The sequence below is a fragment of the Gracilinanus agilis genome, chromosome 3 (genome assembly GCF_016433145.1).
Source record: "Gracilinanus agilis isolate LMUSP501 chromosome 3, AgileGrace, whole genome shotgun sequence".
Classification (NCBI taxonomy): domain Eukaryota; kingdom Metazoa; phylum Chordata; class Mammalia; order Didelphimorphia; family Didelphidae; genus Gracilinanus; species Gracilinanus agilis.
The window spans coordinates 51,580,178-51,588,574 of NC_058132.1; positions in this window are offsets into that span (position 1 = coordinate 51,580,178).

Below are 8,397 nucleotides of genomic sequence, written 5' to 3' on the forward strand. Positions count from 1 at the left end.
ACAAAGGTTCTGATGGAGTCAGGGACCCAAGAATTATCCCCATCCATCCCAACCCCCAAGAGATAAAGCTGGCTAGCTATAGGACAAATACACCATTTTAATAACTTCAAGAACATGTTGAGAAGGGGGAGAGGAGGGATAGAAAGGAGAGAGAGGAAGACTGTCCACCAAGGGAGCCCTATTGAGAAATGCTCTTCAGCAATTCAGGAGCCAATCCTTGGGGTATCCAGAAAGTGCTATGGTATGAGGATGGATAGAAAGTCACAGTGATAAGAGTGGATCTTAAACTGCTAGGGGAGGGATTCCCCACCTTGTAGCAGGAGGGCTGTTGGAAGGGGACAGAAAGTATAGTGAGCCATGACTCTATATGATTTTTTGGGGGTCCTGAGCGGCGTGGTGGCATAGGATGGTTAAGGCAGGAGAAAGAAAATGAGAACAACTAGACTAGTGGTTAGCCCATGCTGTCCCAAATTCTGCGGGCATGGAAGTATATTATATACTGATTTCAAGCAAAAAGAGTCACAGTTGGTAAGGGGCAATAAATCACGCATAATCCATTGAAGTCTAAAGAATACAGATGTAAAGACAAATGGTCAAATTCCAAACCCCAATTCAGCAGGGGATAATTCCGGGAGAGGAAATTTCCCAGGGAGATGCTCATCAATTGAAATCTGCATTCAGACTAAAGACTCCGGTTTTAATCTGAATATGCGATTTTATCTAAGCAGCATTTGTTAGGATTTAGGCTTCTCAATTATCAAGGAAAGAAGTCATCCACTCAGTAGAAGCTGGTCCGCCACTTCAAAGCTCTCCAATAAGAATTGTAAAAAAGGTGGGGATCAAAGACTGAGTCAAAAGAGGAGCCTCAGATTTTTATATTAGATGGCCCATTCTGTCTGTCCTGACATGCAGTGCAGAAAATCATACACACAGTTTTACTTGCCGATGATTTTGTAATGGGATTCAGATAAAATATCTGTTACAGACTCTGTTTCTCTAAATGACTCCTAATAGCCTCTTGGAGGGATCAAGTTGATTTTGGATTAACCTACCTGCTGGTACCAGAGCCTTTTGGGGCTCAGGTGACCAGGACCAAACACAAAGACTGCCTCAGTCTGGATTGGTCACGTAGGGAATCCAGATAACAGGCCCTAAATTTGATCCTATTTCTCCAGTGGCTTTAATACATCGAACGGCTTCCCACAAGAAAGAAACATCGAGGGAGGGAGGGGTTAGACAGCTTATCCCAGTTAGAAGTATGAGGTGGTGGTGGGGATCTTCCAGTGCCCTCCATCCCACCACTAAGGGGATGGCAGGAAGACTTCTCAGGAGCAACTCTTGATGTCCCAAAGCTCAGTATCTTGCTGAACCCTAAGGAGAGGCTAAGGAAGGTCAGAAGCAGCCTCTCTATTTCTCAGCTAGGATCCCCTCCCTTTCCCCCAGTCTCCTCAAACCAGCAGTCTGCTGTAGTATGTGGCTCTGGTCAAATCACAGCACCTCTGTGGGCTTCAATTTACTCATCTGTAAAATAGATTAGATGACTCCTAAGGCCCCTTCTGGTCCTAATGTTCAACCATCTCCTTCACCAACTACCTTCCAGGCAGACTGCCCTATTCATTTCCTCCCCTTCTCCATATATCAGCTGCTCCCTTGGAATTCTCTCCCTTTTAATCAATACCTTTCAGAATCCTTGTCCTCCTTCGAGCCTGTTCTTGGCTACCACTCCTCTGTGAGGTCATCTCTCAGTCTCATCTTCAGAGGCTGTGACGGAGGCAGAGTGTAAGTGCCCAGCTCCAGGAGTGGTGCTCCATGCTGGCAGGCCAGGGGCTCCTTAGACATGGAGGGATGTTATTATTCTAGCAAACAACTTCTTGTCCAGGGTTAGGGAGGGAGTGGAACCCTTTCTTTAATGCAGAGTTATTACCTTCATCATTCACTTCCTAAGCTTAAGGGGTAGGCATGTCACTTAACCCACATTGCCTAGCCCTTACTGCTCTTCTGCAGTATTGATTCTAAGGCAGAGGATAAGGGTTAAAAAAAGGAAAAAAACTATTCTAAGCTTCAGAATCCAGTAAAACTGGACTAACCTAATTCAAACTGAATCCTTCTCATGTGATTCAGAAGGCAGCATTAAACAGGGAAACTGAACTGAAACTTTGGAACATCCCAGGACAGGAGCGAGCTCTAACTCGTTGGACCCATTATGAAAATTTCATTTACATTCCAGAAACCCTCTGAATCAGAATTTCTTGTTTCGTGATTTCCAGACATGAAAGTTATGGAGAAAGTGTTAATAATACAGAATAACCTTAAAAGGGTTTACACTTCTCCATCTTCTCCAACTCTCCAGCCTGGTTGTTAAACATTAGACTCCTGTATCATTCTAGAACTCTTGCTTGAGCTCAGCAGGAATGCCAAAGGAGGCTTAAGGAAATGAGGCTGGAAACCTGGTGAATATGAATGTGAATGTGAATGTGGAGGAGGAGGACGAGGAGGAGGAGGAGGAGAAGGAAGCAGAGGAGGAGGAGGAGAAGGAAGCAGAGGAGGAGGAGGAAAAGGAAGACTAACTGACTTCCTGCTCCACCAGAGGTCTGGCTTCAACAATATCCTTGGCTTGACCCTGCCCTTTAGGCCCTTTCCTTGAAGGAGGTTTGAGCCATTAGATGCTGCTCTGGGAATTCAGGGAAGCCTAAGCAAACAGCACAGCACCCCACACTCTACATGCACCCCTTGAAGTCCAAAGCATTGGCACCAGCTCACACTGAGCCCCAGAAGTTAGAAGTGCATGGCTTTTTCAAGCCTGTGCTACAGTGAAGCCCCTAACTCCAGGTGTAGTATAGAGAGAGGGGGTCATATAGTTTTTCCAAGCTTTGGCTGAGTTAGGGGTTTGGAATCTTGAGGGAGAGAGTTGGTTTTGGATTTCTCGTGGAGAGGGTTCAGATCAGCTGAGGGCTTCCTTACCTATCTGTACAATTGAAATTTAGCCTAGCTTTGAAATATTTATTTAAGAAATTGTTATTTTGGATAAACCCTTTATATCTTCCTTCCCAATATTATTTCTACCTTCCTTCCCTTACCTTATATGTCTGTGGAGTTAATAAGGAGAGTAATTAGAGAGGAGTTCAAATCTGTGAAGGGTTAACTAATTGACAGCATTAGATATAAAGAAACTAGTCAGTCATCTTTTATTCCCTTTAGATATCAATAGCACTTTGTAAACTGGAGTTAAAGGCAGGTCCTTACTCAGACTCCATCTCTGCCTCCCTTCCCCCATCTGAGGTTCCTGAGTCAACTGTTAGGGCTTCCTAGATCCACTTTCCTGACACATCAACCTTTTAAAGATAATAAACCCTTTTGTGTTTTAACAGACCTATTAGTATAATTTGTCAGTTATTAAGAGAGGGAAGAAGAGGGAAAGAACCAACATACTCTGGGTTTGAAGGGAAGCCGGGTATCCATCTTGGAGGAAGGTGTAACTTCAAAACAAGTCCCTTCCTGTGAAATTAACTAAAGCCTGATTGTTAATTTCAGTTTAGTCTATTTCCCTCAGCTTGTGTTTAAGTCTGAGTCCTGGTCTATAAGCCCTGCTGTATTTGCCTGTTAGATTAATTCTCTCTCCCTGAAGATCTTTTCCCTTCAGTGCTGTACTCCCTGTCTTCAGCTATATTATATCCTGAATCTCCCTGTTCCAGCCTACCTGTAACCTAGATTTACTATCTAACAAATCCCTGATAACTTCCTCTCAAAATTCCCTTGTACCACACACCCTTCCTCAAATTATCCCCATTACACAGGGCAAAATAGCTTACAGTTCTCTAAGTCCTGCAAGCCATCAGCAGAGGAGTCAGAATCAGCAATTTTCAGAACTCCCAGTCTATAGGCAAAAAAAGACTGGGAAAATGAGCAAACAGCAAAAGAAACAACTAGCCACAGAAAATTTCTATGGAGACAGAGAATAAGGCATAAAGTCAGTAGAGGAGTGAGGCGAGCGAAATCAAGCAACCACATGCAGAACTTCAAAGAAAAATGGGATTTGGTCTCAGGCACTGGAAGAGGTCAAAAAGGTGTTAAAAAGTCAAATAAGAGAAGTAGAAGAAAAATGGGAAAAGGGAACAAAAGCATCACAAAAAGAAAATAATAACTTAAAAAACAGAATTGACCTATTAGAAAAAGAGGCACAAAAATACACCAAATAAGAGTTTTTTAAAAAACAGAACTGTGTCATTTGGAATTATCCTAAGCTCTGGGAGACTACAACTCCCAGGACTCTCTCTGCTACAACTTCCCCTGACACTTCCCACTTCCTTTGTGGGAGGTATCAGGGAAAGTATAAAAGCGAAAGTTTGGTGCATTTTCACTCTCTTGACCCTGAGACCCTGATCTCTCTCTTGGTGCCTTTTCTCCTTTCTTCCTACCTCCTAGTTTTCCCTAGACCTTTCCCTTCCTAATTAAAATAAAACCTAGCTATTCAAACCCTAAAGTTGCTCTCTGATCATTTCATTAGGGGCTCTGATCAATTTCCCCTGCTGGGGTTAGGACCACTACCTTCCTTTCCCTTCCTCTATCTTCCTCTCTCCTTTCTCCCATCCATTCTATCCTCCTACCTTCGTCCCTTCACTTTCAACACACAGAACTGACCTATTAGAAAAAGAGGCCAAAAATCCAATGAAAAGAATTCCATTAAAACTGGAATTGACCAACTGGAATAAGATTTTAAAAATCCAATGAATAAAAGAGTTCCATGAAGAGTATAATGGGCCCAATGGAAAAGGAGTATCAAAATGTCATGGAAGAAAATCAGTCTTTAAAAACTAAAATTGGACAAATAGAAGATAATGACTTCATGAGACATCAAGAAACAATAAAACAAAATCAAAAGAAAAAAAAGAAGAAAATATGAAATATCTCATTGAAAAAACAGCTGACGTCAAAAATAGATTCAGGAGAGACAATCTAAGAATTATTGGACTACCTGAAAGTCATAATAAAAGAAAGCCTAGACATCATATTACGAGAAATTATTAAAGAAAACTGCCCTGATATTCTTGAACTAGAGAGTAAACTAGAAATTGAGAGTCCACAGATCATCTCCTGTAATAAATCCCCAAATGACAACGCCCAGGAATATTATAGCCAAGTTCAAAAGCTCCCAGGTTAAGGAGAAAATACTTCAAACAGCCAGAAATAAAGAATTCAAATATCATGGATCCCCAGTCAGGATTACACAGGATCTGGCAGCATGTTGAAGGATTTAAAGGCTTGGAATAGAATATTCTGTAAGGCAAGGGAACTAGTTTACAACCAAGAATCATCTACCCATCAAAACTGACTGTTCTTTCAGGGAACAAACTAGTTTTTTAATAAAATAGATTTCCAGTCCTCCTAAAGAAAAGACCAGACTTCAACAGAAAATTTGATGTCCAAATACAAAATTCAAAAGAAGCATAAAAAAGGCAAATAAGAAAGAGAAAAAAATTAAGGGACTCAATAAGGTCAAACTGTTTATATTCCTATATGGAAAGATAATATTTATAACTCAACAATTTTGTCATTATCATAGTAGTTAGAAGAAGTTTAGATAGACAGAGGGTATAATAATAACCTGTTATAGTAATACTACGCAAAAAAATCTCAAGAGGTGAAAAAGAGGATTGCATTGAGACAAATGAGAATATAGAGGTAAAATAGGGTAAATTGTATCATATAAAGCAGTACAATGGAGGGGAGGTTGAGGGTGATGATGGAGAATACTTAAATTTGATTCTCATTGGACCTGGCTTCAAGAAGGAATAATACCCAGATTCTTTGGGGTATAGAATTCTATATTACCCTATAGAGAAGTAGAAAGGGGATGATGGGAAGGGGAGTAATATAAGGAAGGGGAAATGGGGGAGACTGATTAAAGGCAAAACACTTGTGTGGAGGGATAGGGTGAAAGGAAAAAATAGAGGATTAAAAGGAGGAACAAGATGGAGGGGAATACACAGATGGTATGAATGTAAATGGAATGAACTCACCCATAAAATCGAAATTGATAACAGGGAGGATTAAAAACGAGAATCCTACCATATGTTGTTTACAAGAAATACATTTGAGGCAGGTAGACACACACTAAGTAAAGGTAAGGGGCTGTGGCAGAGTCTATTGGGGTTCAACTGAGATAAAAAAAGCAGGAGTAGCAATCATGATCTCAGACAAAGCTAAAGCAAAAATAGATCTCATTAAAGGAAATAAGAAAGGTAATTACATTTTGATAAAAAGTAGTATAGACAATGAATAAAATCAGTACTCAACATATATATGCTGGTATGGGATAGCCACCAGATTTTTAAGGGAGAAACTAAAGGAGTTTAAGGAAGAAATATATAGTAAAACTATACTAGTGGGAGATCTTAACCTTCCTCTCTCAGAAATAGATAAATCTAACAAAAAAATAAACAAGAAGTAAAGGAAGTGAATGATATTTTTAAAAGTTAGATTTAATAGATATCTGAATAAAATTGAATGGGAATAAAAAGGAATATTCCTTCTTTTCAGCAGCACATGGTACTTATAAAAAATTGACCATGTACTATGTTATAAAAACTTTACAACCAAATGCAGAAAAGCAGAAATAATAAATGCAACTTTTTCAGATCATATGGCAACAAAATTATAATCAATAAGTGTTCATGGAAAAACAAATAAAAATTAACTGGAAACTAAAGAATCCAATTCTTCAAAATGACTGAGTCAAAGAACAAATCATAGAAAAAAATCACTGATTTCCTTAAAGAGAATGACAATGAGAAGACAAGATATTGAAATTTGTGGAACACAACCAAAGCAGTACTTAGGGGGAAATTTATATCTCATAATGCTTATATCAGTTAAACAGAGAAAAAGCAGATCAATGAATTGGGCAGACAACTAAAAAAAAAACAAACTAGAAAAAGAACAAATTAAAATTCCCCAATTAAAAACTAAATTGAAAATCCTAAAAATCAAAGGAGAAATTAAAATTGAAAATAAAAGAACCATTGAATTAATAAATAAGACTAATAATTGGTTCTTTTAAAAAACAAAATAGATAAAGCATTAGTTAATTTGATTTAAAAAAGGAAAGAAGAAAATCAAAGCACCAGTATCAAAAATGAAAATAATGAATTCACCTCCAATGAGGAGGAAATTAAAGCAATCATTAGGAGCTATTTTGTCCAATTATATGACAACAAATTTGACAATCTAGGTGAATGGATGAATAAAAATATAATTTTCCCAGGTGAACAAAAGAGGAAATAGAATGCTTAAATAATCCCATCTCAGAAAAAGAAATTGAACAAGCCATGAATAATGTCCCTAAGAAAAAATCCCCAGGGCCAGATGGATTCACAAGAAAATTCTATCAAACATTTAAAGAACAATTAATCCCAATACTATATAAACTATTTGGCAAAATAAGCAAAGGAATTCAACCAAATTCTTTTTATGACACAAATATGGTGCTGATACCTAAGCCAGGAAGACCAAAAACAGAGAAAGAAAATTACAGACCAATTTCCTTAATGAATATTGTCACAAAAATCTTAAATAAAATACTAGCAAAGAGACAATAGCAATATATCATAAGGAGTATTTGTGGTGACCACATGGGATTTATACCAGTAATGCAAGGCTGGTTTAATATTAGGAAAACCATCAACATAATTGATCATATCAATAACCAATCAAACAGAAATCACATGATTATCTCAATAGATGCAGAAAAAAGCCTTTGACAAAATATTATTCTATTAAATTCTATTAAAAACACTAGAAAGCATAGGAATAAAAGGGCCTTTCCTTAAAAGAATTAGTATCTATCTAAAACTTTCAGCAAATATCACCTGCAATGGGATTAATTTAGAAGCCTTCCCAATAAGATCAGGAGTGAAACAAGGATTCTCATCACTACTATTATTTAATATTGTAATAGAAATGTTAGCATTAAGAAGAAAAAGAAATTCAAGGAGTTACAGTAGGCAAGGAGGAAACTAAACTATCACACTTTGTGGATGACATGATGGTATGCTTAGAAAATATAAAAGCTCATCCTTCCTCTTCATGACAACATTTCAACTCCTTGACCAGAGAAGTGCCCCCTAAGTAAATGTTCTCTTCTCCAGGGTAAATATCCTCAGTGCCTTTAACCAGTCTTGGCTTGGCATCATCTCTCTTCCCTTCACCACCCTAGTGATCCTCCTCTGGACTGCTGCTCTCCAGCTTTACCAGTGTCCTTCCTACAGTCTTATGTCCAGATCAAAGTATCCCAGACTGGTCTGACCAGTGAAGAGAACAAAACCATGACCTCCTCCATTCTGGACTCTAAGCTTTTCTTCATTCAATCTAAGTTCACATCAGTTCTCTGAGCTGTTGACT